The sequence below is a fragment of the Gasterosteus aculeatus genome, chromosome 2, assembly GCF_964276395.1.
Source record: "Gasterosteus aculeatus chromosome 2, fGasAcu3.hap1.1, whole genome shotgun sequence".
Classification (NCBI taxonomy): Eukaryota; Metazoa; Chordata; class Actinopteri; order Perciformes; family Gasterosteidae; genus Gasterosteus; species Gasterosteus aculeatus.
The window spans coordinates 23,089,575-23,111,242 of record NC_135689.1 but is presented as its reverse complement, the minus strand read 5'-3'; the positions used below and the strand labels follow the sequence as shown (position 1 = coordinate 23,111,242).

General features: G+C 44.3%; 92 non-coding genes across 92 annotated transcripts; all 92 read right to left on the bottom strand.

Annotated features, from left to right (window-relative positions):
* Window positions 1-104: 104 nt before the first annotated feature.
* On the bottom strand, window positions 105-223 carry LOC144402505 (5S ribosomal RNA). Its single transcript, XR_013464441.1, has one exon. It is a non-coding gene; the product is annotated as a 5S ribosomal RNA (ribosomal RNA).
* Window positions 224-339: 116 nt separating this feature from the next.
* LOC144396776 (5S ribosomal RNA) lies at window positions 340-458 on the bottom strand. The gene has a single exon (XR_013458922.1). It is a non-coding gene; the product is annotated as a 5S ribosomal RNA (ribosomal RNA).
* Window positions 459-575: 117 nt separating this feature from the next.
* On the bottom strand, window positions 576-694 carry LOC144400773 (5S ribosomal RNA). Its single transcript, XR_013462708.1, has one exon. It is a non-coding gene; the product is annotated as a 5S ribosomal RNA (ribosomal RNA).
* Window positions 695-810: 116 nt separating this feature from the next.
* LOC144394271 (5S ribosomal RNA) lies at window positions 811-929 on the bottom strand. Its single transcript, XR_013456936.1, has one exon. It is a non-coding gene; the product is annotated as a 5S ribosomal RNA (ribosomal RNA).
* Window positions 930-1,046: 117 nt separating this feature from the next.
* On the bottom strand, window positions 1,047-1,165 carry LOC144394249 (5S ribosomal RNA). The gene has a single exon (XR_013456922.1). It is a non-coding gene; the product is annotated as a 5S ribosomal RNA (ribosomal RNA).
* A 117-nt stretch (window positions 1,166-1,282) lies between these two features.
* LOC144390217 (5S ribosomal RNA) lies at window positions 1,283-1,401 on the bottom strand. The gene has a single exon (XR_013454300.1). It is a non-coding gene; the product is annotated as a 5S ribosomal RNA (ribosomal RNA).
* Window positions 1,402-1,517: 116 nt separating this feature from the next.
* On the bottom strand, window positions 1,518-1,636 carry LOC144390212 (5S ribosomal RNA). Its single transcript, XR_013454292.1, has one exon. It is a non-coding gene; the product is annotated as a 5S ribosomal RNA (ribosomal RNA).
* Window positions 1,637-1,752: 116 nt separating this feature from the next.
* On the bottom strand, window positions 1,753-1,871 carry LOC144398088 (5S ribosomal RNA). Its single transcript, XR_013460235.1, has one exon. It is a non-coding gene; the product is annotated as a 5S ribosomal RNA (ribosomal RNA).
* A 117-nt stretch (window positions 1,872-1,988) lies between these two features.
* On the bottom strand, window positions 1,989-2,107 carry LOC144402504 (5S ribosomal RNA). Its single transcript, XR_013464440.1, has one exon. It is a non-coding gene; the product is annotated as a 5S ribosomal RNA (ribosomal RNA).
* Window positions 2,108-2,223: 116 nt separating this feature from the next.
* LOC144398937 (5S ribosomal RNA) lies at window positions 2,224-2,342 on the bottom strand. Its single transcript, XR_013461084.1, has one exon. It is a non-coding gene; the product is annotated as a 5S ribosomal RNA (ribosomal RNA).
* A 117-nt stretch (window positions 2,343-2,459) lies between these two features.
* Window positions 2,460-2,578, bottom strand: LOC144400772 (5S ribosomal RNA). Its single transcript, XR_013462707.1, has one exon. It is a non-coding gene; the product is annotated as a 5S ribosomal RNA (ribosomal RNA).
* Window positions 2,579-2,694: 116 nt separating this feature from the next.
* LOC144398087 (5S ribosomal RNA) lies at window positions 2,695-2,813 on the bottom strand. Its single transcript, XR_013460234.1, has one exon. It is a non-coding gene; the product is annotated as a 5S ribosomal RNA (ribosomal RNA).
* A 117-nt stretch (window positions 2,814-2,930) lies between these two features.
* LOC144397096 (5S ribosomal RNA) lies at window positions 2,931-3,049 on the bottom strand. The gene has a single exon (XR_013459241.1). It is a non-coding gene; the product is annotated as a 5S ribosomal RNA (ribosomal RNA).
* A 116-nt stretch (window positions 3,050-3,165) lies between these two features.
* On the bottom strand, window positions 3,166-3,284 carry LOC144398936 (5S ribosomal RNA). The gene has a single exon (XR_013461083.1). It is a non-coding gene; the product is annotated as a 5S ribosomal RNA (ribosomal RNA).
* Window positions 3,285-3,401: 117 nt separating this feature from the next.
* Window positions 3,402-3,520, bottom strand: LOC144400771 (5S ribosomal RNA). The gene has a single exon (XR_013462706.1). It is a non-coding gene; the product is annotated as a 5S ribosomal RNA (ribosomal RNA).
* Window positions 3,521-3,636: 116 nt separating this feature from the next.
* On the bottom strand, window positions 3,637-3,755 carry LOC144390210 (5S ribosomal RNA). Its single transcript, XR_013454290.1, has one exon. It is a non-coding gene; the product is annotated as a 5S ribosomal RNA (ribosomal RNA).
* A 116-nt stretch (window positions 3,756-3,871) lies between these two features.
* LOC144398086 (5S ribosomal RNA) lies at window positions 3,872-3,990 on the bottom strand. Its single transcript, XR_013460233.1, has one exon. It is a non-coding gene; the product is annotated as a 5S ribosomal RNA (ribosomal RNA).
* A 117-nt stretch (window positions 3,991-4,107) lies between these two features.
* LOC144397095 (5S ribosomal RNA) lies at window positions 4,108-4,226 on the bottom strand. Its single transcript, XR_013459240.1, has one exon. It is a non-coding gene; the product is annotated as a 5S ribosomal RNA (ribosomal RNA).
* Window positions 4,227-4,342: 116 nt separating this feature from the next.
* On the bottom strand, window positions 4,343-4,461 carry LOC144398935 (5S ribosomal RNA). The gene has a single exon (XR_013461081.1). It is a non-coding gene; the product is annotated as a 5S ribosomal RNA (ribosomal RNA).
* Window positions 4,462-4,578: 117 nt separating this feature from the next.
* LOC144400770 (5S ribosomal RNA) lies at window positions 4,579-4,697 on the bottom strand. Its single transcript, XR_013462705.1, has one exon. It is a non-coding gene; the product is annotated as a 5S ribosomal RNA (ribosomal RNA).
* Window positions 4,698-4,813: 116 nt separating this feature from the next.
* LOC144396774 (5S ribosomal RNA) lies at window positions 4,814-4,932 on the bottom strand. Its single transcript, XR_013458920.1, has one exon. It is a non-coding gene; the product is annotated as a 5S ribosomal RNA (ribosomal RNA).
* A 117-nt stretch (window positions 4,933-5,049) lies between these two features.
* On the bottom strand, window positions 5,050-5,168 carry LOC144402503 (5S ribosomal RNA). Its single transcript, XR_013464439.1, has one exon. It is a non-coding gene; the product is annotated as a 5S ribosomal RNA (ribosomal RNA).
* Window positions 5,169-5,284: 116 nt separating this feature from the next.
* On the bottom strand, window positions 5,285-5,403 carry LOC144396773 (5S ribosomal RNA). The gene has a single exon (XR_013458919.1). It is a non-coding gene; the product is annotated as a 5S ribosomal RNA (ribosomal RNA).
* Window positions 5,404-5,520: 117 nt separating this feature from the next.
* LOC144402502 (5S ribosomal RNA) lies at window positions 5,521-5,639 on the bottom strand. The gene has a single exon (XR_013464438.1). It is a non-coding gene; the product is annotated as a 5S ribosomal RNA (ribosomal RNA).
* Window positions 5,640-5,755: 116 nt separating this feature from the next.
* On the bottom strand, window positions 5,756-5,874 carry LOC144394238 (5S ribosomal RNA). Its single transcript, XR_013456911.1, has one exon. It is a non-coding gene; the product is annotated as a 5S ribosomal RNA (ribosomal RNA).
* A 117-nt stretch (window positions 5,875-5,991) lies between these two features.
* On the bottom strand, window positions 5,992-6,110 carry LOC144400769 (5S ribosomal RNA). The gene has a single exon (XR_013462704.1). It is a non-coding gene; the product is annotated as a 5S ribosomal RNA (ribosomal RNA).
* A 116-nt stretch (window positions 6,111-6,226) lies between these two features.
* LOC144396772 (5S ribosomal RNA) lies at window positions 6,227-6,345 on the bottom strand. The gene has a single exon (XR_013458918.1). It is a non-coding gene; the product is annotated as a 5S ribosomal RNA (ribosomal RNA).
* A 116-nt stretch (window positions 6,346-6,461) lies between these two features.
* On the bottom strand, window positions 6,462-6,580 carry LOC144394227 (5S ribosomal RNA). The gene has a single exon (XR_013456900.1). It is a non-coding gene; the product is annotated as a 5S ribosomal RNA (ribosomal RNA).
* Window positions 6,581-6,697: 117 nt separating this feature from the next.
* Window positions 6,698-6,816, bottom strand: LOC144400768 (5S ribosomal RNA). Its single transcript, XR_013462703.1, has one exon. It is a non-coding gene; the product is annotated as a 5S ribosomal RNA (ribosomal RNA).
* Window positions 6,817-6,932: 116 nt separating this feature from the next.
* LOC144394216 (5S ribosomal RNA) lies at window positions 6,933-7,051 on the bottom strand. Its single transcript, XR_013456895.1, has one exon. It is a non-coding gene; the product is annotated as a 5S ribosomal RNA (ribosomal RNA).
* Window positions 7,052-7,168: 117 nt separating this feature from the next.
* On the bottom strand, window positions 7,169-7,287 carry LOC144390206 (5S ribosomal RNA). Its single transcript, XR_013454287.1, has one exon. It is a non-coding gene; the product is annotated as a 5S ribosomal RNA (ribosomal RNA).
* Window positions 7,288-7,403: 116 nt separating this feature from the next.
* LOC144390203 (5S ribosomal RNA) lies at window positions 7,404-7,522 on the bottom strand. Its single transcript, XR_013454286.1, has one exon. It is a non-coding gene; the product is annotated as a 5S ribosomal RNA (ribosomal RNA).
* Window positions 7,523-7,638: 116 nt separating this feature from the next.
* Window positions 7,639-7,757, bottom strand: LOC144399266 (5S ribosomal RNA). Its single transcript, XR_013461411.1, has one exon. It is a non-coding gene; the product is annotated as a 5S ribosomal RNA (ribosomal RNA).
* A 117-nt stretch (window positions 7,758-7,874) lies between these two features.
* On the bottom strand, window positions 7,875-7,993 carry LOC144402501 (5S ribosomal RNA). The gene has a single exon (XR_013464437.1). It is a non-coding gene; the product is annotated as a 5S ribosomal RNA (ribosomal RNA).
* A 116-nt stretch (window positions 7,994-8,109) lies between these two features.
* On the bottom strand, window positions 8,110-8,228 carry LOC144394205 (5S ribosomal RNA). The gene has a single exon (XR_013456894.1). It is a non-coding gene; the product is annotated as a 5S ribosomal RNA (ribosomal RNA).
* A 116-nt stretch (window positions 8,229-8,344) lies between these two features.
* LOC144390201 (5S ribosomal RNA) lies at window positions 8,345-8,463 on the bottom strand. Its single transcript, XR_013454284.1, has one exon. It is a non-coding gene; the product is annotated as a 5S ribosomal RNA (ribosomal RNA).
* A 116-nt stretch (window positions 8,464-8,579) lies between these two features.
* LOC144398085 (5S ribosomal RNA) lies at window positions 8,580-8,698 on the bottom strand. The gene has a single exon (XR_013460232.1). It is a non-coding gene; the product is annotated as a 5S ribosomal RNA (ribosomal RNA).
* Window positions 8,699-8,815: 117 nt separating this feature from the next.
* Window positions 8,816-8,934, bottom strand: LOC144397094 (5S ribosomal RNA). The gene has a single exon (XR_013459239.1). It is a non-coding gene; the product is annotated as a 5S ribosomal RNA (ribosomal RNA).
* Window positions 8,935-9,050: 116 nt separating this feature from the next.
* LOC144398933 (5S ribosomal RNA) lies at window positions 9,051-9,169 on the bottom strand. The gene has a single exon (XR_013461079.1). It is a non-coding gene; the product is annotated as a 5S ribosomal RNA (ribosomal RNA).
* A 117-nt stretch (window positions 9,170-9,286) lies between these two features.
* Window positions 9,287-9,405, bottom strand: LOC144400766 (5S ribosomal RNA). Its single transcript, XR_013462701.1, has one exon. It is a non-coding gene; the product is annotated as a 5S ribosomal RNA (ribosomal RNA).
* Window positions 9,406-9,521: 116 nt separating this feature from the next.
* On the bottom strand, window positions 9,522-9,640 carry LOC144396771 (5S ribosomal RNA). The gene has a single exon (XR_013458917.1). It is a non-coding gene; the product is annotated as a 5S ribosomal RNA (ribosomal RNA).
* Window positions 9,641-9,757: 117 nt separating this feature from the next.
* Window positions 9,758-9,876, bottom strand: LOC144402500 (5S ribosomal RNA). The gene has a single exon (XR_013464436.1). It is a non-coding gene; the product is annotated as a 5S ribosomal RNA (ribosomal RNA).
* A 116-nt stretch (window positions 9,877-9,992) lies between these two features.
* On the bottom strand, window positions 9,993-10,111 carry LOC144396770 (5S ribosomal RNA). The gene has a single exon (XR_013458916.1). It is a non-coding gene; the product is annotated as a 5S ribosomal RNA (ribosomal RNA).
* A 117-nt stretch (window positions 10,112-10,228) lies between these two features.
* Window positions 10,229-10,347, bottom strand: LOC144402499 (5S ribosomal RNA). The gene has a single exon (XR_013464435.1). It is a non-coding gene; the product is annotated as a 5S ribosomal RNA (ribosomal RNA).
* A 116-nt stretch (window positions 10,348-10,463) lies between these two features.
* LOC144394183 (5S ribosomal RNA) lies at window positions 10,464-10,582 on the bottom strand. The gene has a single exon (XR_013456892.1). It is a non-coding gene; the product is annotated as a 5S ribosomal RNA (ribosomal RNA).
* Window positions 10,583-10,699: 117 nt separating this feature from the next.
* Window positions 10,700-10,818, bottom strand: LOC144400765 (5S ribosomal RNA). The gene has a single exon (XR_013462700.1). It is a non-coding gene; the product is annotated as a 5S ribosomal RNA (ribosomal RNA).
* A 116-nt stretch (window positions 10,819-10,934) lies between these two features.
* LOC144396769 (5S ribosomal RNA) lies at window positions 10,935-11,053 on the bottom strand. The gene has a single exon (XR_013458915.1). It is a non-coding gene; the product is annotated as a 5S ribosomal RNA (ribosomal RNA).
* Window positions 11,054-11,170: 117 nt separating this feature from the next.
* LOC144400764 (5S ribosomal RNA) lies at window positions 11,171-11,289 on the bottom strand. Its single transcript, XR_013462699.1, has one exon. It is a non-coding gene; the product is annotated as a 5S ribosomal RNA (ribosomal RNA).
* Window positions 11,290-11,405: 116 nt separating this feature from the next.
* LOC144394172 (5S ribosomal RNA) lies at window positions 11,406-11,524 on the bottom strand. Its single transcript, XR_013456891.1, has one exon. It is a non-coding gene; the product is annotated as a 5S ribosomal RNA (ribosomal RNA).
* A 117-nt stretch (window positions 11,525-11,641) lies between these two features.
* Window positions 11,642-11,760, bottom strand: LOC144390200 (5S ribosomal RNA). The gene has a single exon (XR_013454282.1). It is a non-coding gene; the product is annotated as a 5S ribosomal RNA (ribosomal RNA).
* A 116-nt stretch (window positions 11,761-11,876) lies between these two features.
* LOC144398084 (5S ribosomal RNA) lies at window positions 11,877-11,995 on the bottom strand. The gene has a single exon (XR_013460231.1). It is a non-coding gene; the product is annotated as a 5S ribosomal RNA (ribosomal RNA).
* A 117-nt stretch (window positions 11,996-12,112) lies between these two features.
* LOC144397093 (5S ribosomal RNA) lies at window positions 12,113-12,231 on the bottom strand. The gene has a single exon (XR_013459238.1). It is a non-coding gene; the product is annotated as a 5S ribosomal RNA (ribosomal RNA).
* A 116-nt stretch (window positions 12,232-12,347) lies between these two features.
* Window positions 12,348-12,466, bottom strand: LOC144398932 (5S ribosomal RNA). Its single transcript, XR_013461078.1, has one exon. It is a non-coding gene; the product is annotated as a 5S ribosomal RNA (ribosomal RNA).
* Window positions 12,467-12,583: 117 nt separating this feature from the next.
* LOC144400763 (5S ribosomal RNA) lies at window positions 12,584-12,702 on the bottom strand. Its single transcript, XR_013462698.1, has one exon. It is a non-coding gene; the product is annotated as a 5S ribosomal RNA (ribosomal RNA).
* A 116-nt stretch (window positions 12,703-12,818) lies between these two features.
* On the bottom strand, window positions 12,819-12,937 carry LOC144396768 (5S ribosomal RNA). Its single transcript, XR_013458914.1, has one exon. It is a non-coding gene; the product is annotated as a 5S ribosomal RNA (ribosomal RNA).
* Window positions 12,938-13,054: 117 nt separating this feature from the next.
* LOC144398764 (5S ribosomal RNA) lies at window positions 13,055-13,173 on the bottom strand. Its single transcript, XR_013460911.1, has one exon. It is a non-coding gene; the product is annotated as a 5S ribosomal RNA (ribosomal RNA).
* A 116-nt stretch (window positions 13,174-13,289) lies between these two features.
* LOC144396767 (5S ribosomal RNA) lies at window positions 13,290-13,408 on the bottom strand. Its single transcript, XR_013458913.1, has one exon. It is a non-coding gene; the product is annotated as a 5S ribosomal RNA (ribosomal RNA).
* A 117-nt stretch (window positions 13,409-13,525) lies between these two features.
* Window positions 13,526-13,644, bottom strand: LOC144402497 (5S ribosomal RNA). Its single transcript, XR_013464433.1, has one exon. It is a non-coding gene; the product is annotated as a 5S ribosomal RNA (ribosomal RNA).
* A 116-nt stretch (window positions 13,645-13,760) lies between these two features.
* Window positions 13,761-13,879, bottom strand: LOC144394161 (5S ribosomal RNA). The gene has a single exon (XR_013456890.1). It is a non-coding gene; the product is annotated as a 5S ribosomal RNA (ribosomal RNA).
* Window positions 13,880-13,996: 117 nt separating this feature from the next.
* LOC144400762 (5S ribosomal RNA) lies at window positions 13,997-14,115 on the bottom strand. The gene has a single exon (XR_013462697.1). It is a non-coding gene; the product is annotated as a 5S ribosomal RNA (ribosomal RNA).
* A 116-nt stretch (window positions 14,116-14,231) lies between these two features.
* LOC144396766 (5S ribosomal RNA) lies at window positions 14,232-14,350 on the bottom strand. Its single transcript, XR_013458912.1, has one exon. It is a non-coding gene; the product is annotated as a 5S ribosomal RNA (ribosomal RNA).
* A 117-nt stretch (window positions 14,351-14,467) lies between these two features.
* LOC144400761 (5S ribosomal RNA) lies at window positions 14,468-14,586 on the bottom strand. The gene has a single exon (XR_013462696.1). It is a non-coding gene; the product is annotated as a 5S ribosomal RNA (ribosomal RNA).
* A 116-nt stretch (window positions 14,587-14,702) lies between these two features.
* LOC144394150 (5S ribosomal RNA) lies at window positions 14,703-14,821 on the bottom strand. Its single transcript, XR_013456889.1, has one exon. It is a non-coding gene; the product is annotated as a 5S ribosomal RNA (ribosomal RNA).
* A 117-nt stretch (window positions 14,822-14,938) lies between these two features.
* On the bottom strand, window positions 14,939-15,057 carry LOC144390199 (5S ribosomal RNA). Its single transcript, XR_013454281.1, has one exon. It is a non-coding gene; the product is annotated as a 5S ribosomal RNA (ribosomal RNA).
* A 116-nt stretch (window positions 15,058-15,173) lies between these two features.
* Window positions 15,174-15,292, bottom strand: LOC144390198 (5S ribosomal RNA). The gene has a single exon (XR_013454280.1). It is a non-coding gene; the product is annotated as a 5S ribosomal RNA (ribosomal RNA).
* A 116-nt stretch (window positions 15,293-15,408) lies between these two features.
* Window positions 15,409-15,527, bottom strand: LOC144399265 (5S ribosomal RNA). Its single transcript, XR_013461410.1, has one exon. It is a non-coding gene; the product is annotated as a 5S ribosomal RNA (ribosomal RNA).
* Window positions 15,528-15,644: 117 nt separating this feature from the next.
* Window positions 15,645-15,763, bottom strand: LOC144402496 (5S ribosomal RNA). The gene has a single exon (XR_013464432.1). It is a non-coding gene; the product is annotated as a 5S ribosomal RNA (ribosomal RNA).
* A 116-nt stretch (window positions 15,764-15,879) lies between these two features.
* On the bottom strand, window positions 15,880-15,998 carry LOC144396765 (5S ribosomal RNA). The gene has a single exon (XR_013458911.1). It is a non-coding gene; the product is annotated as a 5S ribosomal RNA (ribosomal RNA).
* Window positions 15,999-16,115: 117 nt separating this feature from the next.
* LOC144402495 (5S ribosomal RNA) lies at window positions 16,116-16,234 on the bottom strand. The gene has a single exon (XR_013464431.1). It is a non-coding gene; the product is annotated as a 5S ribosomal RNA (ribosomal RNA).
* A 116-nt stretch (window positions 16,235-16,350) lies between these two features.
* LOC144394139 (5S ribosomal RNA) lies at window positions 16,351-16,469 on the bottom strand. The gene has a single exon (XR_013456888.1). It is a non-coding gene; the product is annotated as a 5S ribosomal RNA (ribosomal RNA).
* Window positions 16,470-16,586: 117 nt separating this feature from the next.
* LOC144400760 (5S ribosomal RNA) lies at window positions 16,587-16,705 on the bottom strand. The gene has a single exon (XR_013462695.1). It is a non-coding gene; the product is annotated as a 5S ribosomal RNA (ribosomal RNA).
* Window positions 16,706-16,821: 116 nt separating this feature from the next.
* LOC144396763 (5S ribosomal RNA) lies at window positions 16,822-16,940 on the bottom strand. Its single transcript, XR_013458909.1, has one exon. It is a non-coding gene; the product is annotated as a 5S ribosomal RNA (ribosomal RNA).
* A 117-nt stretch (window positions 16,941-17,057) lies between these two features.
* Window positions 17,058-17,176, bottom strand: LOC144400759 (5S ribosomal RNA). The gene has a single exon (XR_013462694.1). It is a non-coding gene; the product is annotated as a 5S ribosomal RNA (ribosomal RNA).
* Window positions 17,177-17,292: 116 nt separating this feature from the next.
* Window positions 17,293-17,411, bottom strand: LOC144394128 (5S ribosomal RNA). Its single transcript, XR_013456887.1, has one exon. It is a non-coding gene; the product is annotated as a 5S ribosomal RNA (ribosomal RNA).
* A 117-nt stretch (window positions 17,412-17,528) lies between these two features.
* Window positions 17,529-17,647, bottom strand: LOC144390197 (5S ribosomal RNA). The gene has a single exon (XR_013454279.1). It is a non-coding gene; the product is annotated as a 5S ribosomal RNA (ribosomal RNA).
* Window positions 17,648-17,763: 116 nt separating this feature from the next.
* On the bottom strand, window positions 17,764-17,882 carry LOC144390196 (5S ribosomal RNA). Its single transcript, XR_013454278.1, has one exon. It is a non-coding gene; the product is annotated as a 5S ribosomal RNA (ribosomal RNA).
* A 116-nt stretch (window positions 17,883-17,998) lies between these two features.
* LOC144399264 (5S ribosomal RNA) lies at window positions 17,999-18,117 on the bottom strand. The gene has a single exon (XR_013461409.1). It is a non-coding gene; the product is annotated as a 5S ribosomal RNA (ribosomal RNA).
* Window positions 18,118-18,234: 117 nt separating this feature from the next.
* LOC144402494 (5S ribosomal RNA) lies at window positions 18,235-18,353 on the bottom strand. Its single transcript, XR_013464430.1, has one exon. It is a non-coding gene; the product is annotated as a 5S ribosomal RNA (ribosomal RNA).
* A 116-nt stretch (window positions 18,354-18,469) lies between these two features.
* On the bottom strand, window positions 18,470-18,588 carry LOC144394117 (5S ribosomal RNA). The gene has a single exon (XR_013456886.1). It is a non-coding gene; the product is annotated as a 5S ribosomal RNA (ribosomal RNA).
* Window positions 18,589-18,705: 117 nt separating this feature from the next.
* LOC144400758 (5S ribosomal RNA) lies at window positions 18,706-18,824 on the bottom strand. Its single transcript, XR_013462693.1, has one exon. It is a non-coding gene; the product is annotated as a 5S ribosomal RNA (ribosomal RNA).
* A 116-nt stretch (window positions 18,825-18,940) lies between these two features.
* LOC144396762 (5S ribosomal RNA) lies at window positions 18,941-19,059 on the bottom strand. Its single transcript, XR_013458908.1, has one exon. It is a non-coding gene; the product is annotated as a 5S ribosomal RNA (ribosomal RNA).
* Window positions 19,060-19,175: 116 nt separating this feature from the next.
* Window positions 19,176-19,294, bottom strand: LOC144396761 (5S ribosomal RNA). The gene has a single exon (XR_013458907.1). It is a non-coding gene; the product is annotated as a 5S ribosomal RNA (ribosomal RNA).
* A 117-nt stretch (window positions 19,295-19,411) lies between these two features.
* On the bottom strand, window positions 19,412-19,530 carry LOC144400757 (5S ribosomal RNA). Its single transcript, XR_013462692.1, has one exon. It is a non-coding gene; the product is annotated as a 5S ribosomal RNA (ribosomal RNA).
* Window positions 19,531-19,646: 116 nt separating this feature from the next.
* Window positions 19,647-19,765, bottom strand: LOC144399502 (5S ribosomal RNA). The gene has a single exon (XR_013461648.1). It is a non-coding gene; the product is annotated as a 5S ribosomal RNA (ribosomal RNA).
* A 117-nt stretch (window positions 19,766-19,882) lies between these two features.
* Window positions 19,883-20,001, bottom strand: LOC144400755 (5S ribosomal RNA). The gene has a single exon (XR_013462690.1). It is a non-coding gene; the product is annotated as a 5S ribosomal RNA (ribosomal RNA).
* A 116-nt stretch (window positions 20,002-20,117) lies between these two features.
* Window positions 20,118-20,236, bottom strand: LOC144396760 (5S ribosomal RNA). The gene has a single exon (XR_013458906.1). It is a non-coding gene; the product is annotated as a 5S ribosomal RNA (ribosomal RNA).
* A 116-nt stretch (window positions 20,237-20,352) lies between these two features.
* Window positions 20,353-20,471, bottom strand: LOC144394106 (5S ribosomal RNA). The gene has a single exon (XR_013456885.1). It is a non-coding gene; the product is annotated as a 5S ribosomal RNA (ribosomal RNA).
* Window positions 20,472-20,588: 117 nt separating this feature from the next.
* LOC144397815 (5S ribosomal RNA) lies at window positions 20,589-20,707 on the bottom strand. The gene has a single exon (XR_013459962.1). It is a non-coding gene; the product is annotated as a 5S ribosomal RNA (ribosomal RNA).
* A 116-nt stretch (window positions 20,708-20,823) lies between these two features.
* On the bottom strand, window positions 20,824-20,942 carry LOC144396759 (5S ribosomal RNA). The gene has a single exon (XR_013458905.1). It is a non-coding gene; the product is annotated as a 5S ribosomal RNA (ribosomal RNA).
* A 117-nt stretch (window positions 20,943-21,059) lies between these two features.
* Window positions 21,060-21,178, bottom strand: LOC144400754 (5S ribosomal RNA). The gene has a single exon (XR_013462689.1). It is a non-coding gene; the product is annotated as a 5S ribosomal RNA (ribosomal RNA).
* A 116-nt stretch (window positions 21,179-21,294) lies between these two features.
* Window positions 21,295-21,413, bottom strand: LOC144396758 (5S ribosomal RNA). The gene has a single exon (XR_013458904.1). It is a non-coding gene; the product is annotated as a 5S ribosomal RNA (ribosomal RNA).
* Window positions 21,414-21,529: 116 nt separating this feature from the next.
* On the bottom strand, window positions 21,530-21,648 carry LOC144396757 (5S ribosomal RNA). Its single transcript, XR_013458903.1, has one exon. It is a non-coding gene; the product is annotated as a 5S ribosomal RNA (ribosomal RNA).
* Window positions 21,649-21,668: the final 20 nt, after the last annotated feature.

Genomic DNA, 21,668 nt, shown 5'->3' with positions numbered 1-21,668 from the left:
CTTCCTAATATTTTAAAATGTGTCAAAGGTTTTGGAGTTTAGATAATGAAAAAGGAGTCACTTTCTAATGCCTTCTCGATTTCTTCCAGAGAGAGAAATGAAAAAGCTTACGGCACCTGGGATTCCCAGGCGGTCTTCCATCCAAGTACTAACCAGGCCCTACTCTGCTTAGCTTCTGAGATCAGACGAGATCAGGCGGAGCCAGAGAGGTATGGCCGTAAGCAACTGTATGTCCTCTTCCTAATCTTTTAAAATGTGTCAAAGGTTTTGTAGTTTTGACAATGAAATGGAGTCACTTTCTAAGGCCTTCTCTGTGTCTGTTACAGATCGAAATGAAAAAGCTTACAGCACCTGGGATTCCCAGGCGGTCTTCCATCCAAGTACTAACCAGGCCCTACTCTGCTTAGCTTCTGAGATCAGACGAGATCAGGCGGAGCCAGAGAGGTATGGCCGTAAGCAACTGTATGTCCTCTTCCTAATCTTTTAAAATGTGTCAAAGGTTTTGGAGTTTTGATAATGAAAAAGGAGTCACTTTCTAATGCCTTCTCGATTTCTTCCAGAGAGAGAAATGAAAAAGCTTACGGCACCTGGGATTCCCAGGCGGTCTTCCATCCAAGTACTAACCAGGCCCTACTCTGCTTAGCTTCTGAGATCTGACGAGATCAGGCGGAGCCAGAGAGGTATGGCCGTAAGCAACTGTATGTCCTCTACCTAATCTTTTAAAATGTGTCAAAGGTTTTGTAGTTTTGACAATTAAATGGAGTCACTTTCTAAGGCCTTCTCTGTGTCTTTTACAGATCGAAATGAAAAAGCTTACAGCACCTGGGATTCCCAGGCGGTCTTCCATCCAAGTACTAACCAGGCCCTACTCTGCTTAGCTTCTGAGATCAGACGAGATCAGGCGAAGCCAGAGAGGTATGGCCGTAAGCAACTGTATGTCCTCTTCCTAATATTTTAAAATGTGTCAAAGGTTTTGGAGTTTAGATAATGAAAAAGGAGTCACTTTCTAATGCCTTCTCGATTTCTTCCAGAGAGAGAAATGAAAAAGCTTACAGCACCTGGGATTCCCAGGCGGTCTTCCATCCAAGTACTAACCAGGCCCTACTCTGCTTAGCTTCTGAGATCAGACGAGATCAGGCGAAGCCAGAGAGGTATGGCCGTAAGCAACTGTATGTCCTCTTCCTAATATTTTAAAATGTGTCAAAGGTTTTGGAGTTTAGATAATGAAAAAGGAGTCACTTTCTAATGCCTTCTCGATTTCTTCCAGAGAGAGAAATGAAAAAGCTTACAGCACCTGGGATTCCCAGGCGGTCTTCCATCCAAGTACTAACCAGGCCCTACTCTGCTTAGCTTCTGAGATCTGACGAGATCAGGCGGAGCCAGAGAGGTATGGCCGTAAGCAACTGTATGTCCTCTTCCTAATCTTTTAAAATGTGTCAAAGGTTTTGTAGTTTTGACAATGAAATGGAGTCACTTTCTAAGGCCTTCTCTGTGTCTTTTACAGATCGAAATGAAAAAGCTTACAGCACCTGGGATTCCCAGGCGGTCTTCCATCCAAGTACTAACCAGGCCCTACTCTGCTTAGCTTCTGAGATCTGACGAGATCAGGCGGAGCCAGAGAGGTATGGCCGTAAGCAACTGTATGTCCTCTTCCTAATCTTTTAAAATGTGTCAAAGGTTTTGTAGTTTTGACAAAGAAATGGAGTCACTTTCTAAGGCCTTCTCTGTGTCTTTTACAGATCGAAATGAAAAAGCTTACAGCACCTGGGATTCCCAGGCGGTCTTCCATCCAAGTACTAACCAGGCCCTACTCTGCTTAGCTTCTGAGATCAGACGAGATCAGGCAGAGCCAGAGAGGTATGGCCGTAAGCAACTGTATGTCCTCTTCCTAATCTTTTAAATTGTGTCTAAGGTTTTGGAGTTTTGATAATGAAAAAGGAGTCACTTTCTAATGCCTTCTCGATTTCTTCCAGAGAGAGAAATGAAAAAGCTTACGGCACCTGGGATTCCCAGGCGGTCTTCCATCCAAGTACTAACCAGGCCCTACTCTGCTTAGCTTCTGAGATCAGACGAGATCAGGCGGAGCCAGAGAGGTATGGCCGTAAGCAACCTTATGTCCTCTACCTAATCTTTTAAAATGTGTCAAAGGTTTTGGAGTTTTGACAATGAAATGGAGTCACTTTCTAAGTTCTTCTTTGTGTCTTTTACAGATCGAAATAAAAAAGGTTACAGCACCTGGGATTCCCAGGCGGTCTTCCATCCAAGTACTAACCAGGCCCTACTCTGCTTAGCTTCTGAGATCAGACGAGATCAGGCGAAGCCAGAGAGGTATGGCCGTAAGCAACTGTATGTCCTCTTCCTAATATTTTAAAATGTGTCAAAGGTTTTGGAGTTTAGATAATGAAAAAGGAGTCACTTTCTAATGCCTTCTCGATTTCTTCCAGAGAGAGAAATGAAAAAGCTTACGGCACCTGGGATTCCCAGGCGGTCTTCCATCCAAGTACTAACCAGGCCCTACTCTGCTTAGCTTCTGAGATCTGACGAGATCAGGCGGAGCCAGAGAGGTATGGCCGTAAGCAACTGTATGTCCTCTTCCTAATCTTTTAAAATGTGTCAAAGGTTTTGTAGTTTTGACAAAGAAATGGAGTCACTTTCTAAGGCCTTCTCTGTGTCTTTTACAGATCGAAATGAAAAAGCTTACAGCACCTGGGATTCCCAGGCGGTCTTCCATCCAAGTACTAACCAGGCCCTACTCTGCTTAGCTTCTGAGATCAGACGAGATCAGGCAGAGCCAGAGAGGTATGGCCGTAAGCAACTGTATGTCCTCTTCCTAATCTTTTAAATTGTGTCTAAGGTTTTGGAGTTTTGATAATGAAAAAGGAGTCACTTTCTAATGCCTTCTCGATTTCTTCCAGAGAGAGAAATGAAAAAGCTTACGGCACCTGGGATTCCCAGGCGGTTTTCCATCCAAGTACTAACCAGGCCCTACTCTGCTTAGCTTCTGAGATCAGACGAGATCAGGCGGAGCCAGAGAGGTATGGCCGTAAGCAACCTTATGTCCTCTACCTAATCTTTTAAAATGTGTCAAAGGTTTTGGAGTTTTGACAATGAAATGGAGTCACTTTCTAAGTTCTTCTTTGTGTCTTTTACAGATCGAAATAAAAAAGGTTACAGCACCTGGGATTCCCAGGCGGTCTTCCATCCAAGTACTAACCAGGCCCTACTCTGCTTAGCTTCTGAGATCAGACGAGATCAGGCGAAGCCAGAGAGGTATGGCCGTAAGCAACTGTATGTCCTCTTCCTAATATTTTAAAATGTGTCAAAGGTTTTGGAGTTTAGATAATGAAAAAGGAGTCACTTTCTAATGCCTTCTCGATTTCTTCCAGAGAGAGAAATGAAAAAGCTTACGGCACCTGGGATTCCCAGGCGGTCTTCCATCCAAGTACTAACCAGGCCCTACTCTGCTTAGCTTCTGAGATCTGACGAGATCAGGCGGAGCCAGAGAGGTATGGCCGTAAGCAACTGTATGTCCTCTTCCTAATCTTTTAAAATGTGTCAAAGGTTTTGTAGTTTTGACAATGAAATGGAGTCACTTTCTAAGGCCTTCTCTGTGTCTTTTACAGATCGAAATGAAAAAGCTTACAGCACCTGGGATTCCCAGGCGGTCTTCCATCCAAGTACTAACCAGGCCCTACTCTGCTTAGCTTCTGAGATCTGACGAGATCAGGCGGAGCCAGAGAGGTATGGCCGTAAGCAACTGTATGTCCTCTTCCTAATCTTTTAAAATGTGTCAAAGGTTTTGTAGTTTTGACAAAGAAATGGAGTCACTTTCTAAGGCCTTCTCTGTGTCTTTTACAGATCGAAATGAAAAAGCTTACAGCACCTGGGATTCCCAGGCGGTCTTCCATCCAAGTACTAACCAGGCCCTACTCTGCTTAGCTTCTGAGATCAGACGAGATCAGGCAGAGCCAGAGAGGTATGGCCGTAAGCAACTGTATGTCCTCTTCCTAATCTTTTAAATTGTGTCTAAGGTTTTGGAGTTTTGATAATGAAAAAGGAGTCACTTTCTAATGCCTTCTCGATTTCTTCCAGAGAGAGAAATGAAAAAGCTTACGGCACCTGGGATTCCCAGGCGGTTTTCCATCCAAGTACTAACCAGGCCCTACTCTGCTTAGCTTCTGAGATCAGACGAGATCAGGCGGAGCCAGAGAGGTATGGCCGTAAGCAACCTTATGTCCTCTACCTAATCTTTTAAAATGTGTCAAAGGTTTTGGAGTTTTGACAATGAAATGGAGTCACTTTCTAAGTTCTTCTTTGTGTCTTTTACAGATCGAAATAAAAAAGGTTACAGCACCTGGGATTCCCAGGCGGTCTTCCATCCAAGTACTAACCAGGCCCTACTCTGCTTAGCTTCTGAGATCAGACGAGATCAGGCGAAGCCAGAGAGGTATGGCCGTAAGCAACTGTATGTCCTCTTCCTAATATTTTAAAATGTGTCAAAGGTTTTGGAGTTTAGATAATGAAAAAGGAGTCACTTTCTAATGCCTTCTCGATTTCTTCCAGAGAGAGAAATGAAAAAGCTTACGGCACCTGGGATTCCCAGGCGGTCTTCCATCCAAGTACTAACCAGGCCCTACTCTGCTTAGCTTCTGAGATCTGACGAGATCAGGCGGAGCCAGAGAGGTATGGCCGTAAGCAACTGTATGTCCTCTTCCTAATCTTTTAAAATGTGTCAAAGGTTTTGTAGTTTTGACAATGAAATGGAGTCACTTTCTAAGGCCTTCTCTGTGTCTGTTACAGATCGAAATGAAAAAGCTTACAGCACCTGGGATTCCCAGGCGGTCTTCCATCCAAGTACTAACCAGGCCCTACTCTGCTTAGCTTCTGAGATCAGACGAGATCAGGCGGAGCCAGAGAGGTATGGCCGTAAGCAACTGTATGTCCTCTTCCTAATCTTTTAAAATGTGTCAAAGGTTTTGGAGTTTTGATAATGAAAAAGGAGTCACTTTCTAATGCCTTCTCGATTTCTTCCAGAGAGAGAAATGAAAAAGCTTACGGCACCTGGGATTCCCAGGCGGTCTTCCATCCAAGTACTAACCAGGCCCTACTCTGCTTAGCTTCTGAGATCAGACGAGATCAGGCGGAGCCAGAGAGGTATGGCCGTAAGCAACCTTATGTCCTCTACCTAATGTTTTAAAATGTGTCAAAGGTTTTGGAGTTTTGACAATGAAATGGAGTCACTTTCTAAGTTCTTCTTTGTGTCTTTTACAGATCGAAATGAAAAAGCTTACAGCACCTGGGATTCCCAGGCGGTCTTCCATCCAAGTACTAACCAGGCCCTACTCTGCTTAGCTTCTGAGATCAGACGAGATCAGGCGGAGCCAGAGAGGTATGGCCGTAAGCAACTGTATGTCCTCTTCCTAATCTTTTAAAATGTGTCAAAGGTTTTGGAGTTTTGATAATGAAAAAGGAGTCACTTTCTAATGCCTTCTCGATTTCTTCCAGAGAGAGAAATGAAAAAGCTTACGGCACCTGGGATTCCCAGGCGGTCTTCCATCCAAGTACTAACCAGGCCCTACTCTGCTTAGCTTCTGAGATCAGACGAGATCAGGCGGAGCCAGAGAGGTATGGCCGTAAGCAACCTTATGTCCTCTACCTAATGTTTTAAAATGTGTCAAAGGTTTTGGAGTTTTGACAATGAAATAAAGTCACTTTCTAAGTTCTTCTTTGTGTCTTTTACAGATCGAAATAAAAAAGCTTACAGCACCTGGGATTCCCAGGCGGTCTTCCATCCAAGTACTAACCAGGCCCTACTCTGCTTAGCTTCTGAGATCAGACGAGATCAGGCGAAGCCAGAGAGGTATGGCCGTAAGCAACTGTATGTCCTCTTCCTAATATTTTAAAATGTGTCAAAGGTTTTGGAGTTTAGATAATGAAAAAGGAGTCACTTTCTAATGCCTTCTCGATTTCTTCCAGAGAGAGAAATGAAAAAGCTTACGGCACCTGGGATTCCCAGGCGGTCTTCCATCCAAGTACTAACCAGGCCCTACTCTGCTTAGCTTCTGAGATCTGACGAGATCAGGCGGAGCCAGAGAGGTATGGCCGTAAGCAACTGTATGTCCTCTTCCTAATCTTTTAAAATGTGTCAAAGGTTTTGTAGTTTTGACAATGAAATGGAGTCACTTTCTAAGGCCTTCTCTGTGTCTGTTACAGATCGAAATGAAAAAGCTTACAGCACCTGGGATTCCCAGGCGGTCTTCCATCCAAGTACTAACCAGGCCCTACTCTGCTTAGCTTCTGAGATCAGACGAGATCAGGCGGAGCCAGAGAGGTATGGCCGTAAGCAACCTTATGTCCTCTACCTAATCTTTTAAAATGTGTCAAAGGTTTTGGAGTTTTGACAATGAAATGGAGTCACTTTCTAAGTTCTTCTTTGTGTCTTTTACAGATCGAAATAAAAAAGCTTACAGCACCTGGGATTCCCAGGCGGTCTTCCATCCAAGTACTAACCAGGCCCTACTCTGCTTAGCTTCTGAGATCAGACGAGATCAGGCGAAGCCAGAGAGGTATGGCCGTAAGCAACTGTATTTCCTCTTCCTAATATTTTAAAATGTGTCAAAGGTTTTGGAGTTTAGATAATGAAAAAGGAGTCACTTTCTAATGCCTTCTCGATTTCTTCCAGAGAGAGAAATGAAAAAGCTTACGGCACCTGGGATTCCCAGGCGGTCTTCCATCCAAGTACTAACCAGGCCCTACTCTGCTTAGCTTCTGAGATCTGACGAGATCAGGCGGAGCCAGAGAGGTATGGCCGTAAGCAACTGTATGTCCTCTACCTAATCTTTTAAAATGTGTCAAAGGTTTTGTAGTTTTGACAATGAAATGGAGTCACTTTCTAAGGCCTTCTCTGTGTCTTTTACAGATCGAAATGAAAAAGCTTACAGCACCTGGGATTCCCAGGCGGTCTTCCATCCAAGTACTAACCAGGCCCTACTCTGCTTAGCTTCTGAGATCAGACGAGATCAGGCGAAGCCAGAGAGGTATGGCCGTAAGCAACTGTATGTCCTCTTCCTAATATTTTAAAATGTGTCAAAGGTTTTGGAGTTTAGATAATGAAAAAGGAGTCACTTTCTAATGCCTTCTCGATTTCTTCCAGAGAGAGAAATGAAAAAGCTTACAGCACCTGGGATTCCCAGGCGGTCTTCCATCCAAGTACTAACCAGGCCCTACTCTGCTTAGCTTCTGAGATCTGACGAGATCAGGCGGAGCCAGAGAGGTATGGCCGTAAGCAACTGTATGTCCTCTTCCTAATCTTTTAAAATGTGTCAAAGGTTTTGTAGTTTTGACAATGAAATGGAGTCACTTTCTAAGGCCTTCTCTGTGTCTTTTACAGATCGAAATGAAAAAGCTTACAGCACCTGGGATTCCCAGGCGGTCTTCCATCCAAGTACTAACCAGGCCCTACTCTGCTTAGCTTCTGAGATCTGACGAGATCAGGCGGAGCCAGAGAGGTATGGCCGTAAGCAACTGTATGTCCTCTTCCTAATCTTTTAAAATGTGTCAAAGGTTTTGTAGTTTTGACAAAGAAATGGAGTCACTTTCTAAGGCCTTCTCTGTGTCTTTTACAGATCGAAATGAAAAAGCTTACAGCACCTGGGATTCCCAGGCGGTCTTCCATCCAAGTACTAACCAGGCCCTACTCTGCTTAGCTTCTGAGATCAGACGAGATCAGGCAGAGCCAGAGAGGTATGGCCGTATGCAACTGTATGTCCTCTTCCTAATCTTTTAAATTGTGTCTAAGGTTTTGGAGTTTTGATAATGAAAAAGGAGTCACTTTCTAATGCCTTCTCGATTTCTTCCAGAGAGAGAAATGAAAAAGCTTACGGCACCTGGGATTCCCAGGCGGTCTTCCATCCAAGTACTAACCAGGCCCTACTCTGCTTAGCTTCTGAGATCAGACGAGATCAGGCGGAGCCAGAGAGGTATGGCCGTAAGCAACCTTATGTCCTCTACCTAATCTTTTAAAATGTGTCAAAGGTTTTGGAGTTTTGACAATGAAATGGAGTCACTTTCTAAGTTCTTCTTTGTGTCTTTTACAGATCGAAATAAAAAAGCTTACAGCACCTGGGATTCCCAGGCGGTCTTCCATCCAAGTACTAACCAGGCCCTACTCTGCTTAGCTTCTGAGATCAGACGAGATCAGGCGAAGCCAGAGAGGTATGGCCGTAAGCAACTGTATGTCCTCTTCCTAATCTTTTAAAATGTGTCAAAGGTTTTGTAGTTTTGACAATGAAATGGAGTCACTTTCTAAGGCCTTCTCTGTGTCTTTTACAGATCGAAATGAAAAAGCTTACAGCACCTGGGATTCCCAGGCGGTCTTCCATCCAAGTACTAACCAGGCCCTACTCTGCTTAGCTTCTGAGATCTGACGAGATCAGGCGGAGCCAGAGAGGTATGGCCGTAAGCAACTGTATGTCCTCTTCCTAATCTTTTAAAATGTGTCAAAGGTTTTGTAGTTTTGACAAAGAAATGGAGTCACTTTCTAAGGCCTTCTCTGTGTCTTTTACAGATCGAAATGAAAAAGCTTACAGCACCTGGGATTCCCAGGCGGTCTTCCATCCAAGTACTAACCAGGCCCTACTCTGCTTAGCTTCTGAGATCAGACGAGATCAGGCAGAGCCAGAGAGGTATGGCCGTAAGCAACTGTATGTCCTCTTCCTAATCTTTTAAATTGTGTCTAAGGTTTTGGAGTTTTGATAATGAAAAAGGAGTCACTTTCTAATGCCTTCTCGATTTCTTCCAGAGAGAGAAATGAAAAAGCTTACGGCACCTGGGATTCCCAGGCGGTTTTCCATCCAAGTACTAACCAGGCCCTACTCTGCTTAGCTTCTGAGATCAGACGAGATCAGGCGGAGCCAGAGAGGTATGGCCGTAAGCAACCTTATGTCCTCTACCTAATCTTTTAAAATGTGTCAAAGGTTTTGGAGTTTTGACAATGAAATGGAGTCACTTTCTAAGTTCTTCTTTGTGTCTTTTACAGATCGAAATAAAAAAGGTTACAGCACCTGGGATTCCCAGGCGGTCTTCCATCCAAGTACTAACCAGGCCCTACTCTGCTTAGCTTCTGAGATCAGACGAGATCAGGCGAAGCCAGAGAGGTATGGCCGTAAGCAACTGTATGTCCTCTTCCTAATATTTTAAAATGTGTCAAAGGTTTTGGAGTTTAGATAATGAAAAAGGAGTCACTTTCTAATGCCTTCTCGATTTCTTCCAGAGAGAGAAATGAAAAAGCTTACGGCACCTGGGATTCCCAGGCGGTCTTCCATCCAAGTACTAACCAGGCCCTACTCTGCTTAGCTTCTGAGATCTGACGAGATCAGGCGGAGCCAGAGAGGTATGGCCGTAAGCAACTGTATGTCCTCTTCCTAATCTTTTAAAATGTGTCAAAGGTTTTGTAGTTTTGACAATGAAATGGAGTCACTTTCTAAGGCCTTCTCTGTGTCTGTTACAGATCGAAATGAAAAAGCTTACAGCACCTGGGATTCCCAGGCGGTCTTCCATCCAAGTACTAACCAGGCCCTACTCTGCTTAGCTTCTGAGATCAGACGAGATCAGGCGGAGCCAGAGAGGTATGGCCGTAAGCAACTGTATGTCCTCTTCCTAATCTTTTAAAATGTGTCAAAGGTTTTGGAGTTTTGATAATGAAAAAGGAGTCACTTTCTAATGCCTTCTCGATTTCTTCCAGAGAGAGAAATGAAAAAGCTTACGGCACCTGGGATTCCCAGGCGGTCTTCCATCCAAGTACTAACCAGGCCCTACTCTGCTTAGCTTCTGAGATCAGACGAGATCAGGCGGAGCCAGAGAGGTATGGCCGTAAGCAACCTTATGTCCTCTACCTAATGTTTTAAAATGTGTCAAAGGTTTTGGAGTTTTGACAATGAAATGGAGTCACTTTCTAAGTTCTTCTTTGTGTCTTTTACAGATCGAAATGAAAAAGCTTACAGCACCTGGGATTCCCAGGCGGTCTTCCATCCAAGTACTAACCAGGCCCTACTCTGCTTAGCTTCTGAGATCAGACGAGATCAGGCGGAGCCAGAGAGGTATGGCCGTAAGCAACTGTATGTCCTCTTCCTAATCTTTTAAAATGTGTCAAAGGTTTTGGAGTTTTGATAATGAAAAAGGAGTCACTTTCTAATGCCTTCTCGATTTCTTCCAGAGAGAGAAATGAAAAAGCTTACGGCACCTGGGATTCCCAGGCGGTCTTCCATCCAAGTACTAACCAGGCCCTACTCTGCTTAGCTTCTGAGATCAGACGAGATCAGGCGGAGCCAGAGAGGTATGGCCGTAAGCAACCTTATGTCCTCTACCTAATGTTTTAAAATGTGTCAAAGGTTTTGCAGTTTTGACAATGAAATAAAGTCACTTTCTAAGTTCTTCTTTGTGTCTTTTACAGATCGAAATAAAAAAGCTTACAGCACCTGGGATTCCCAGGCGGTCTTCCATCCAAGTACTAACCAGGCCCTACTCTGCTTAGCTTCTGAGATCAGACGAGATCAGGCGAAGCCAGAGAGGTATGGCCGTAAGCAACTGTATGTCCTCTTCCTAATATTTTAAAATGTGTCAAAGGTTTTGGAGTTTAGATAATGAAAAAGGAGTCACTTTCTAATGCCTTCTCGATTTCTTCCAGAGAGAGAAATGAAAAAGCTTACGGCACCTGGGATTCCCAGGCGGTCTTCCATCCAAGTACTAACCAGGCCCTACTCTGCTTAGCTTCTGAGATCTGACGAGATCAGGCGGAGCCAGAGAGGTATGGCCGTAAGCAACTGTATGTCCTCTTCCTAATCTTTTAAAATGTGTCAAAGGTTTTGTAGTTTTGACAATGAAATGGAGTCACTTTCTAAGGCCTTCTCTGTGTCTGTTACAGATCGAAATGAAAAAGCTTACAGCACCTGGGATTCCCAGGCGGTCTTCCATCCAAGTACTAACCAGGCCCTACTCTGCTTAGCTTCTGAGATCAGACGAGATCAGGCGGAGCCAGAGAGGTATGGCCGTAAGCAACTGTATGTCCTCTTCCTAATCTTTTAAAATGTGTCAAAGGTTTTGGAGTTTTGATAATGAAAAAGGAGTCACTTTCTAATGCCTTCTCGATTTCTTCCAGAGAGAGAAATGAAAAAGCTTACGGCACCTGGGATTCCCAGGCGGTCTTCCATCCAAGTACTAACCAGGCCCTACTCTGCTTAGCTTCTGAGATCTGACGAGATCAGGCGGAGCCAGAGAGGTATGGCCGTAAGCAACTGTATGTCCTCTACCTAATCTTTTAAAATGTGTCAAAGGTTTTGTAGTTTTGACAATTAAATGGAGTCACTTTCTAAGGCCTTCTCTGTGTCTTTTACAGATCGAAATGAAAAAGCTTACAGCACCTGGGATTCCCAGGCGGTCTTCCATCCAAGTACTAACCAGGCCCTACTCTGCTTAGCTTCTGAGATCAGACGAGATCAGGCGAAGCCAGAGAGGTATGGCCGTAAGCAACTGTATGTCCTCTTCCTAATATTTTAAAATGTGTCAAAGGTTTTGGAGTTTAGATAATGAAAAAGGAGTCACTTTCTAATGCCTTCTCGATTTCTTCCAGAGAGAGAAATGAAAAAGCTTACAGCACCTGGGATTCCCAGGCGGTCTTCCATCCAAGTACTAACCAGGCCCTACTCTGCTTAGCTTCTGAGATCTGACGAGATCAGGCGGAGCCAGAGAGGTATGGCCGTAAGCAACTGTATGTCCTCTTCCTAATCTTTTAAAATGTGTCAAAGGTTTTGTAGTTTTGACAAAGAAATGGAGTCACTTTCTAAGGCCTTCTCTGTGTCTTTTACAGATCGAAATGAAAAAGCTTACAGCACCTGGGATTCCCAGGCGGTCTTCCATCCAAGTACTAACCAGGCCCTACTCTGCTTAGCTTCTGAGATCAGACGAGATCAGGCAGAGCCAGAGAGGTATGGCCGTAAGCAACTGTATGTCCTCTTCCTAATCTTTTAAATTGTGTCTAAGGTTTTGGAGTTTTGATAATGAAAAAGGAGTCACTTTCTAATGCCTTCTCGATTTCTTCCAGAGAGAGAAATGAAAAAGCTTACGGCACCTGGGATTCCCAGGCGGTTTTCCATCCAAGTACTAACCAGGCCCTACTCTGCTTAGCTTCTGAGATCAGACGAGATCAGGCGGAGCCAGAGAGGTATGGCCGTAAGCAACCTTATGTCCTCTACCTAATCTTTTAAAATGTGTCAAAGGTTTTGGAGTTTTGACAATGAAATGGAGTCACTTTCTAAGTTCTTCTTTGTGTCTTTTACAGATCGAAATAAAAAAGGTTACAGCACCTGGGATTCCCAGGCGGTCTTCCATCCAAGTACTAACCAGGCCCTACTCTGCTTAGCTTCTGAGATCAGACGAGATCAGGCGAAGCCAGAGAGGTATGGCCGTAAGCAACTGTATGTCCTCTTCCTAATATTTTAAAATGTGTCAAAGGTTTTGGAGTTTAGATAATGAAAAAGGAGTCACTTTCTAATGCCTTCTCGATTTCTTCCAGAGAGAGAAATGAAAAAGCTTACGGCACCTGGGATTCCCAGGCGGTCTTCCATCCAAGTACTAACCAGGCCCTACTCTGCTTAGCTTCTGAGATCTGACGAGATCAGGCGGAGCCAGAGAGGTATGGCCGTAAGCAACTGTATGTCCTCTTCCTAATCTTTTAAAATGTGTCAAAGGTTTTGTAGTTTTGACAATGAAATGGAGTCACTTTCTAAGGCCTTCTCTGTGTCTGTTACAGATCGAAATGAAAAAGCTTACAGCACCTGGGATTCCCAGGCGGTCTTCCATCCAAGTACTAACCAGGCCCTACTCTGCTTAGCTTCTGAGATCAGACGAGATCAGGCGGAGCCAGAGAGGTATGGCCGTAAGCAACTGTATGTCCTCTTCCTAATCTTTTAAAATGTGTCAAAGGTTTTGGAGTTTTGATAATGAAAAAGGAGTCACTTTCTAATGCCTTCTCGATTTCTTCCAGAGAGAGAAATGAAAAAGCTTACGGCACCTGGGATTCCCAGGCGGTCTTCCATCCAAGTACTAACCAGGGCCTACTCTGCTTAGCTTCTGAGATCAGACGAGATCAGGCGGAGCCAGAGAGGTATGGCCGTAAGCAACCTTATGTCCTCTACCTAATGTTTTAAAATGTGTCAAAGGTTTTGGAGTTTTGACAATGAAATGGAGTCACTTTCTAAGTTCTTCTTTGTGTCTTTTACAGATCGAAATGAAAAAGCTTACAGCACCTGGGATTCCCAGGCGGTCTTCCATCCAAGTACTAACCAGGCCCTACTCTGCTTAGCTTCTGAGATCAGACGAGATCAGGCGGAGCCAGAGAGGTATGGCCGTAAGCAACTGTATGTCCTCTTCCTAATCTTTTAAAATGTGTCAAAGGTTTTGGAGTTTTGATAATGAAAAAGGAGTCACTTTCTAATGCCTTCTCGATTTCTTCCAGAGAGAGAAATGAAAAAGCTTACGGCACCTGGGATTCCCAGGCGGTCTTCCATCCAAGTACTAACCAGGCCCTACTCTGCTTAGCTTCTGAGATCAGACGAGATCAGGCGGAGCCAGAGAGGTATGGCCGTAAGCAACCTTATGTCCTCTACCTAATGTTTTAAAATGTGTCAAAGGTTTTGGAGTTTTGACAATGAAATAAAGTCACTTTCTAAGTTCTTCTTTGTGTCTTTTACAGATCGAAATAAAAAAGCTTACAGCACCTGGGATTCCCAGGCGGTCTTCCATCCAAGTACTAACCAGGCCCTACTCTGCTTAGCTTCTGAGATCAGACGAGATCAGGCGAAGCCAGAGAGGTATGGCCGTAAGCAACTGTATGTCCTCTTCCTAATATTTTAAAATGTGTCAAAGGTTTTGGAGTTTAGATAATGAAAAAGGAGTCACTTTCTAATGCCTTCTCGATTTCTTCCAGAGAGAGAAATGAAAAAGCTTACGGCACCTGGGATTCCCAGGCGGTCTTCCATCCAAGTACTAACCAGGCCCTACTCTGCTTAGCTTCTGAGATCTGACGAGATCAGGCGGAGCCAGAGAGGTATGGCCGTAAGCAACTGTATGTCCTCTTCCTAATCTTTTAAAATGTGTCAAAGGTTTTGTAGTTTTGACAATGAAATGGAGTCACTTTCTAAGGCCTTCTCTGTGTCTGTTACAGATCGAAATGAAAAAGCTTACAGCACCTGGGATTCCCAGGCGGTCTTCCATCCAAGTACTAACCAGGCCCTACTCTGCTTAGCTTCTGAGATCAGACGAGATCAGGCGGAGCCAGAGAGGTATGGCCGTAAGCAACTGTATGTCCTCTTCCTAATCTTTTAAAATGTGTCAAAGGTTTTGGAGTTTTGATAATGAAAAAGGAGTCACTTTCTAATGCCTTCTCGATTTCTTCCAGAGAGAGAAATGAAAAAGCTTACGGCACCTGGGATTCCCAGGCGGTCTTCCATCCAAGTACTAACCAGGCCCTACTCTGCTTAGCTTCTGAGATCTGACGAGATCAGGCGGAGCCAGAGAGGTATGGCCGTAAGCAACTGTATGTCCTCTACCTAATCTTTTAAAATGTGTCAAAGGTTTTGTAGTTTTGACAATTAAATGGAGTCACTTTCTAAGGCCTTCTCTGTGTCTTTTACAGATCGAAATGAAAAAGCTTACAGCACCTGGGATTCCCAGGCGGTCTTCCATCCAAGTACTAACCAGGCCCTACTCTGCTTAGCTTCTGAGATCAGACGAGATCAGGCGAAGCCAGAGAGGTATGGCCGTAAGCAACTGTATGTCCTCTTCCTAATATTTTAAAATGTGTCAAAGGTTTTGGAGTTTAGATAATGAAAAAGGAGTCACTTTCTAATGCCTTCTCGATTTCTTCCAGAGAGAGAAATGAAAAAGCTTACAGCACCTGGGATTCCCAGGCGGTCTTCCATCCAAGTACTAACCAGGCCCTACTCTGCTTAGCTTCTGAGATCTGACGAGATCAGGCGGAGCCAGAGAGGTATGGCCGTAAGCAACTGTATGTCCTCTTCCTAATCTTTTAAAATGTGTCAAAGGTTTTGTAGTTTTGACAATGAAATGGAGTCACTTTCTAAGGCCTTCTCTGTGTCTTTTACAGATCGAAATGAAAAAGCTTACAGCACCTGGGATTCCCAGGCGGTCTTCCATCCAAGTACTAACCAGGCCCTACTCTGCTTAGCTTCTGAGATCTGACGAGATCAGGCGGAGCCAGAGAGGTATGGCCGTAAGCAACTGTATGTCCTCTTCCTAATCTTTTAAAATGTGTCAAAGGTTTTGTAGTTTTGACAAAGAAATGGAGTCACTTTCTAAGGCCTTCTCTGTGTCTTTTACAGATCGAAATGAAAAAGCTTACAGCACCTGGGATTCCCAGGCGGTCTTCCATCCAAGTACTAACCAGGCCCTACTCTGCTTAGCTTCTGAGATCAGACGAGATCAGGCAGAGCCAGAGAGGTATGGCCGTATGCAACTGTATGTCCTCTTCCTAATCTTTTAAATTGTGTCTAAGGTTTTGGAGTTTTGATAATGAAAAAGGAGTCACTTTCTAATGCCTTCTCGATTTCTTCCAGAGAGAGAAATGAAAAAGCTTACGGCACCTGGGATTCCCAGGCGGTCTTCCATCCAAGTACTAACCAGGCCCTACTCTGCTTAGCTTCTGAGATCAGACGAGATCAGGCGGAGCCAGAGAGGTATGGCCGTAAGCAACCTTATGTCCTCTACCTAATGTTTTAAAATGTGTCAAAGGTTTTGGAGTTTTGACAATGAAATGGAGTCACTTTCTAAGTTCTTCTTTGTGTCTTTTACAGATCGAAATGAAAAAGCTTACAGCACCTGGGATTCCCAGGCGGTCTTCCATCCAAGTACTAACCAGGCCCTACTCTGCTTAGCTTCTGAGATCAGACGAGATCAGGCGGAGCCAGAGAGGTATGGCCGTAAGCAACTGTATGTCCTCTTCCTAATCTTTTAAAATGTGTCAAAGGTTTTGGAGTTTTGATAATGAAAAAGGAGTCACTTTCTAATGCCTTCTCGATTTCTTCCAGAGAGAGAAATGAAAAAGCTTACGGCACCTGGGATTCCCAGGCGGTCTTCCATCCAAGTACTAACCAGGCCCTACTCTGCTTAGCTTCTGAGATCAGACGAGATCAGGCGGAGCCAGAGAGGTATGGCCGTAAGCAACCTTATGTCCTCTACCTAATGTTTTAAAATGTGTCAAAGGTTTTGGAGTTTTGACAATGAAATAAAGTCACTTTCTAAGTTCTTCTTTGTGTCTTTTACAGATCGAAATAAAAAAGCTTACAGCACCTGGGATTCCCAGGCGGTCTTCCATCCAAGTACTAACCAGGCCCTACTCTGCTTAGCTTCTGAGATCAGACGAGATCAGGCGAAGCCAGAGAGGTATGGCCGTAAGCAACTGTATGTCCTCTTCCTAATATTTTAAAATGTGTCAAAGGTTTTGGAGTTTAGATAATGAAAAAGGAGTCACTTTCTAATGCCTTCTCGATTTCTTCCAGAGAGAGAAATGAAAAAGCTTACGGCACCTGGGATTCCCAGGCGGTCTTCCATCCAAGTACTAACCAGGCCCTACTCTGCTTAGCTTCTGAGATCTGACGAGATCAGGCGGAGCCAGAGAGGTATGGCCGTAAGCAACTGTATGTCCTCTTCCTAATCTTTTAAAATGTGTCAAAGGTTTTGTAGTTTTGACAATGAAATGGAGTCACTTTCTAAGGCCTTCTCTGTGTCTGTTACAGATCGAAATGAAAAAGCTTACAGCACCTGGGATTCCCAGGCGGTCTTCCATCCAAGTACTAACCAGGCCCTACTCTGCTTAGCTTCTGAGATCAGACGAGATCAGGCGGAGCCAGAGAGGTATGGCCGTAAGCAACTGTATGTCCTCTTCCTAATCTTTTAAAATGTGTCAAAGGTTTTGGAGTTTTGATAATGAAAAAGGAGTCACTTTCTAATGCCTTCTCGATTTCTTCCAGAGAGAGAAATGAAAAAGCTTACGGCACCTGGGATTCCCAGGCGGTCTTCCATCCAAGTACTAACCAGGCCCTACTCTGCTTAGCTTCTGAGATCTGACGAGATCAGGCGGAGCCAGAGAGGTATGGCCGTAAGCAACTGTATGTCCTCTACCTAATCTTTTAAAATGTGTCAAAGGTTTTGTAGTTTTGACAATTAAATGGAGTCACTTTCTAAGGCCTTCTCTGTGTCTTTTACAGATCGAAATGAAAAAGCTTACAGCACCTGGGATTCCCAGGCGGTCTTCCATCCAAGTACTAACCAGGCCCTACTCTGCTTAGCTTCTGAGATCAGACGAGATCAGGCGAAGCCAGAGAGGTATGGCCGTAAGCAACTGTATGTCCTCTTCCTAATATTTTAAAATGTGTCAAAGGTTTTGGAGTTTAGATAATGAAAAAGGAGTCACTTTCTAATGCCTTCTCGATTTCTTCCAGAGAGAGAAATGAAAAAGCTTACAGCACCTGGGATTCCCAGGCGGTCTTCCATCCAAGTACTAACCAGGCCCTACTCTGCTTAGCTTCTGAGATCTGACGAGATCAGGCGGAGCCAGAGAGGTATGGCCGTAAGCAACTGTATGTCCTCTTCCTAATCTTTTAAAATGTGTCAAAGGTTTTGTAGTTTTGACAATGAAATGGAGTCACTTTCTAAGGCCTTCTCTGTGTCTTTTACAGATCGAAATGAAAAAGCTTACAGCACCTGGGATTCCCAGGCGGTCTTCCATCCAAGTACTAACCAGGCCCTACTCTGCTTAGCTTCTGAGATCTGACGAGATCAGGCGGAGCCAGAGAGGTATGGCCGTAAGCAACTGTATGTCCTCTTCCTAATCTTTTAAAATGTGTCAAAGGTTTTGTAGTTTTGACAAAGAAATGGAGTCACTTTCTAAGGCCTTCTCTGTGTCTTTTACAGATCGAAATGAAAAAGCTTACAGCACCTGGGATTCCCAGGCGGTCTTCCATCCAAGTACTAACCAGGCCCTACTCTGCTTAGCTTCTGAGATCAGACGAGATCAGGCAGAGCCAGAGAGGTATGGCCGTATGCAACTGTATGTCCTCTTCCTAATCTTTTAAATTGTGTCTAAGGTTTTGGAGTTTTGATAATGAAAAAGGAGTCACTTTCTAATGCCTTCTCGATTTCTTCCAGAGAGAGAAATGAAAAAGCTTACGGCACCTGGGATTCCCAGGCGGTCTTCCATCCAAGTACTAACCAGGCCCTACTCTGCTTAGCTTCTGAGATCAGACGAGATCAGGCGGAGCCAGAGAGGTATGGCCGTAAGCAACCTTATGTCCTCTACCTAATCTTTTAAAATGTGTCAAAGGTTTTGGAGTTTTGACAATGAAATGGAGTCACTTTCTAAGTTCTTCTTTGTGTCTTTTACAGATCGAAATAAAAAAGCTTACAGCACCTGGGATTCCCAGGCGGTCTTCCATCCAAGTACTAACCAGGCCCTACTCTGCTTAGCTTCTGAGATCAGACGAGATCAGGCGAAGCCAGAGAGGTATGGCCGTAAGCAACTGTATGTCCTCTTCCTAATATTTTAAAATGTGTCAAAGGTTTTGGAGTTTAGATAATGAAAAAGGAGTCACTTTCTAATGCCTTCTCGATTTCTTCCAGAGAGAGAAATGAAAAAGCTTACGGCACCTGGGATTCCCAGGCGGTCTTCCATCCAAGTACTAACCAGGCCCTACTCTGCTTAGCTTCTGAGATCTGACGAGATCAGGCGGAGCCAGAGAGGTATGGCCGTAAGCAACTGTATGTCCTCTTCCTAATCTTTTAAAATGTGTCAAAGGTTTTGTAGTTTTGACAATGAAATGGAGTCACTTTCTAAGGCCTTCTCTGTGTCTGTTACAGATCGAAATGAAAAAGCTTACAGCACCTGGGATTCCCAGGCGGTCTTCCATCCAAGTACTAACCAGGCCCTACTCTGCTTAGCTTCTGAGATCAGACGAGATCAGGCGGAGCCAGAGAGGTATGGCCGTAAGCAACTGTATGTCCTCTTCCTAATCTTTTAAAATGTGTCAAAGGTTTTGTAGTTTTGACAATGAAATGGAGTCACTTTCTAAGGCCTTCTCTGTGTCTTTTACAGATCGAAATGAAAAAGCTTACAGCACCTGGGATTCCCAGGCGGTCTTCCATCCAAGTACTAACCAGGCCCTACTCTGCTTAGCTTCTGAGATCAGACGAGATCAGGCGGAGCCAGAGAGGTATGGCCGTAAGCAACTGTATGTCCTCTTCCTAATCTTTTAAAATGTGTCAAAGGTTTTGGAGTTTTGATAATGAAAAAGGAGTCACTTTCTAATGCCTTCTCGATTTCTTCCAGAGAGAGAAATGAAAAAGCTTACGGCACCTGGGATTCCCAGGCGGTCTTCCATCCAAGTACTAACCAGGCCCTACTCTGCTTAGCTTCTGAGATCTGACGAGATCAGGCGGAGCCAGAGAGGTATGGCCGTAAGCAACTGTATGTCCTCTTCCTAATCTTTTAAAATGTGTCAAAGGTTTTGTAGTTTTGACAATGAAATGGAGTCACTTTCTAAGGCCTTCTCTGTGTCTTTTACAGATCGAAATGAAAAAGCTTACAGCACCTGGGATTCCCAGGCTGTCTTCCATCCAAGTACTAACCAGGCCCTACTCTGCTTAGCTTCTGAGATCAGACGAGATCAGGCGGAGCCAGAGAGGTATGGCCGTAAGCAACTGTATGTCCTCTTCCTAATCTTTTAAAATGTGTCAAAGGTTTTGGAGTTTTGATAATGAAAAAGGAGTCACTTTCTAATGCCTTCTCGATTTCTTCCAGAGAGAGAAATGAAAAAGCTTACGGCACCTGGGATTCCCAGGCGGTCTTCCATCCAAGTACTAACCAGGCCCTACTCTGCTTAGCTTCTGAGATCTGACGAGATCAGGCGGAGCCAGAGAGGTATGGCCGTAAGCAACTGTATGTCCTCTACCTAATCTTTTAAAATGTGTCAAAGGTTTTGTAGTTTTGACAATTAAATGGAGTCACTTTCTAAGGCCTTCTCTGTGTCTTTTACAGATCGAAATGAAAAAGCTTACAGCACCTGGGATTCCCAGGCGGTCTTCCATCCAAGTACTAACCAGGCCCTACTCTGCTTAGCTTCTGAGATCAGACGAGATCAGGCGGAGCCAGAGAGGTATGGCCGTAAGCAACCTTATGTCCTCTACCTAATCTTTTAAAATGTGTCAAAGGTTTTGGAGTTTTGACAATGAAATGGAGTCACTTTCTAAGTTCTTCTTTGTGTCTTTTACAGATCGAAATAAAAAAGCTTACAGCACCTGGGATTCCCAGGCGGTCTTCCATCCAAGTACTAACCAGGCCCTACTCTGCTTAGCTTCTGAGATCAGACGAGATCAGGCGAAGCCAGAGAGGTATGGCCGTAAGCAACTGTATGTCCTCTTCCTAATATTTTAAAATGTGTCAAAGGTTTTGGAGTTTAGATAATGAAAAAGGAGTCACTTTCTAATGCCTTCTCGATTTCTTCCAGAGAGAGAAATGAAAAAGCTTACGGCACCTGGGATTCCCAGGCGGTCTTCCATCCAAGTACTAACCAGGCCCTACTCTGCTTAGCTTCTGAGATCTGACGAGATCAGGCGGAGCCAGAGAGGTACGGCCGTAAGCAACTGTATGTCCTCTTCCTAATCTTTTAAAATGTGTCAAAGGTTTTGTAGTTTTGACAATGAAATGGAGTCACTTTCTAAGGCCTTCTCTGTGTCTTTTACAGATCGAAATGAAAAAGCTTACAGCACCTGGGATTCCCAGGCGGTCTTCCATCCAAGTACTAACCAGGCCCTACTCTGCTTAGCTTCTGAGATCAGACGAGATCAGGCGGAGCCAGAGAGGTATGGCCGTAAGCAACTGTATGTCCTCTTCCTAATATTTTAAAATGTGTCAAAGGTTTTGGAGTTTAGATAATGAAAAAGGAGTCACTTTCTAATGCCTTCTCGATTTCTTCCAGAGAGAGAAATGAAAAAGCTTACGGCACCTGGGATTCCCAGGCGGTCTTCCATCCAAGTACTAACCAGGCCCTACTCTGCTTAGCTTCTGAGATCTGACGAGATCAGGCGGAGCCAGAGAGGTATGGCCGTAAGCAACTGTATGTCCTCTTCCTAATCTTTTAAAATGTGTCAAAGGTTTTGTAGTTTTGACAATGAAATGGAGTCACTTTCTAAGGCCTTCTCTGTGTCTGTTACAGATCGAAATGAAAAAGCTTACAGCACCTGGGATTCCCAGGCGGTCTTCCATCCAAGTACTAACCAGGCCCTACTCTGCTTAGCTTCTGAGATCAGACGAGATCAGGCGGAGCCAGAGAGGTATGGCCGTAAGCAACTGTATGTCCTCTTCCTAATCTTTTAAAATGTGTCAAAGGTTTTGTAGTTTTGACGATGAAATGGAGTCACTTTCTAAGCCCTTCTCTGTGTCTTTTACAGATCGAAATGAAAAAGCTTACAGCACCTGGGATTCCCAGGCGGTCTTCCATCCAAGTACTAACCAGGCCCTACTCTGCTTAGCTTCTGAGATCAGACGAGATCAGGCGGAGCCAGAGAGGTATGGCCGTAAGCAACTGTATGTCCTCTTCCTA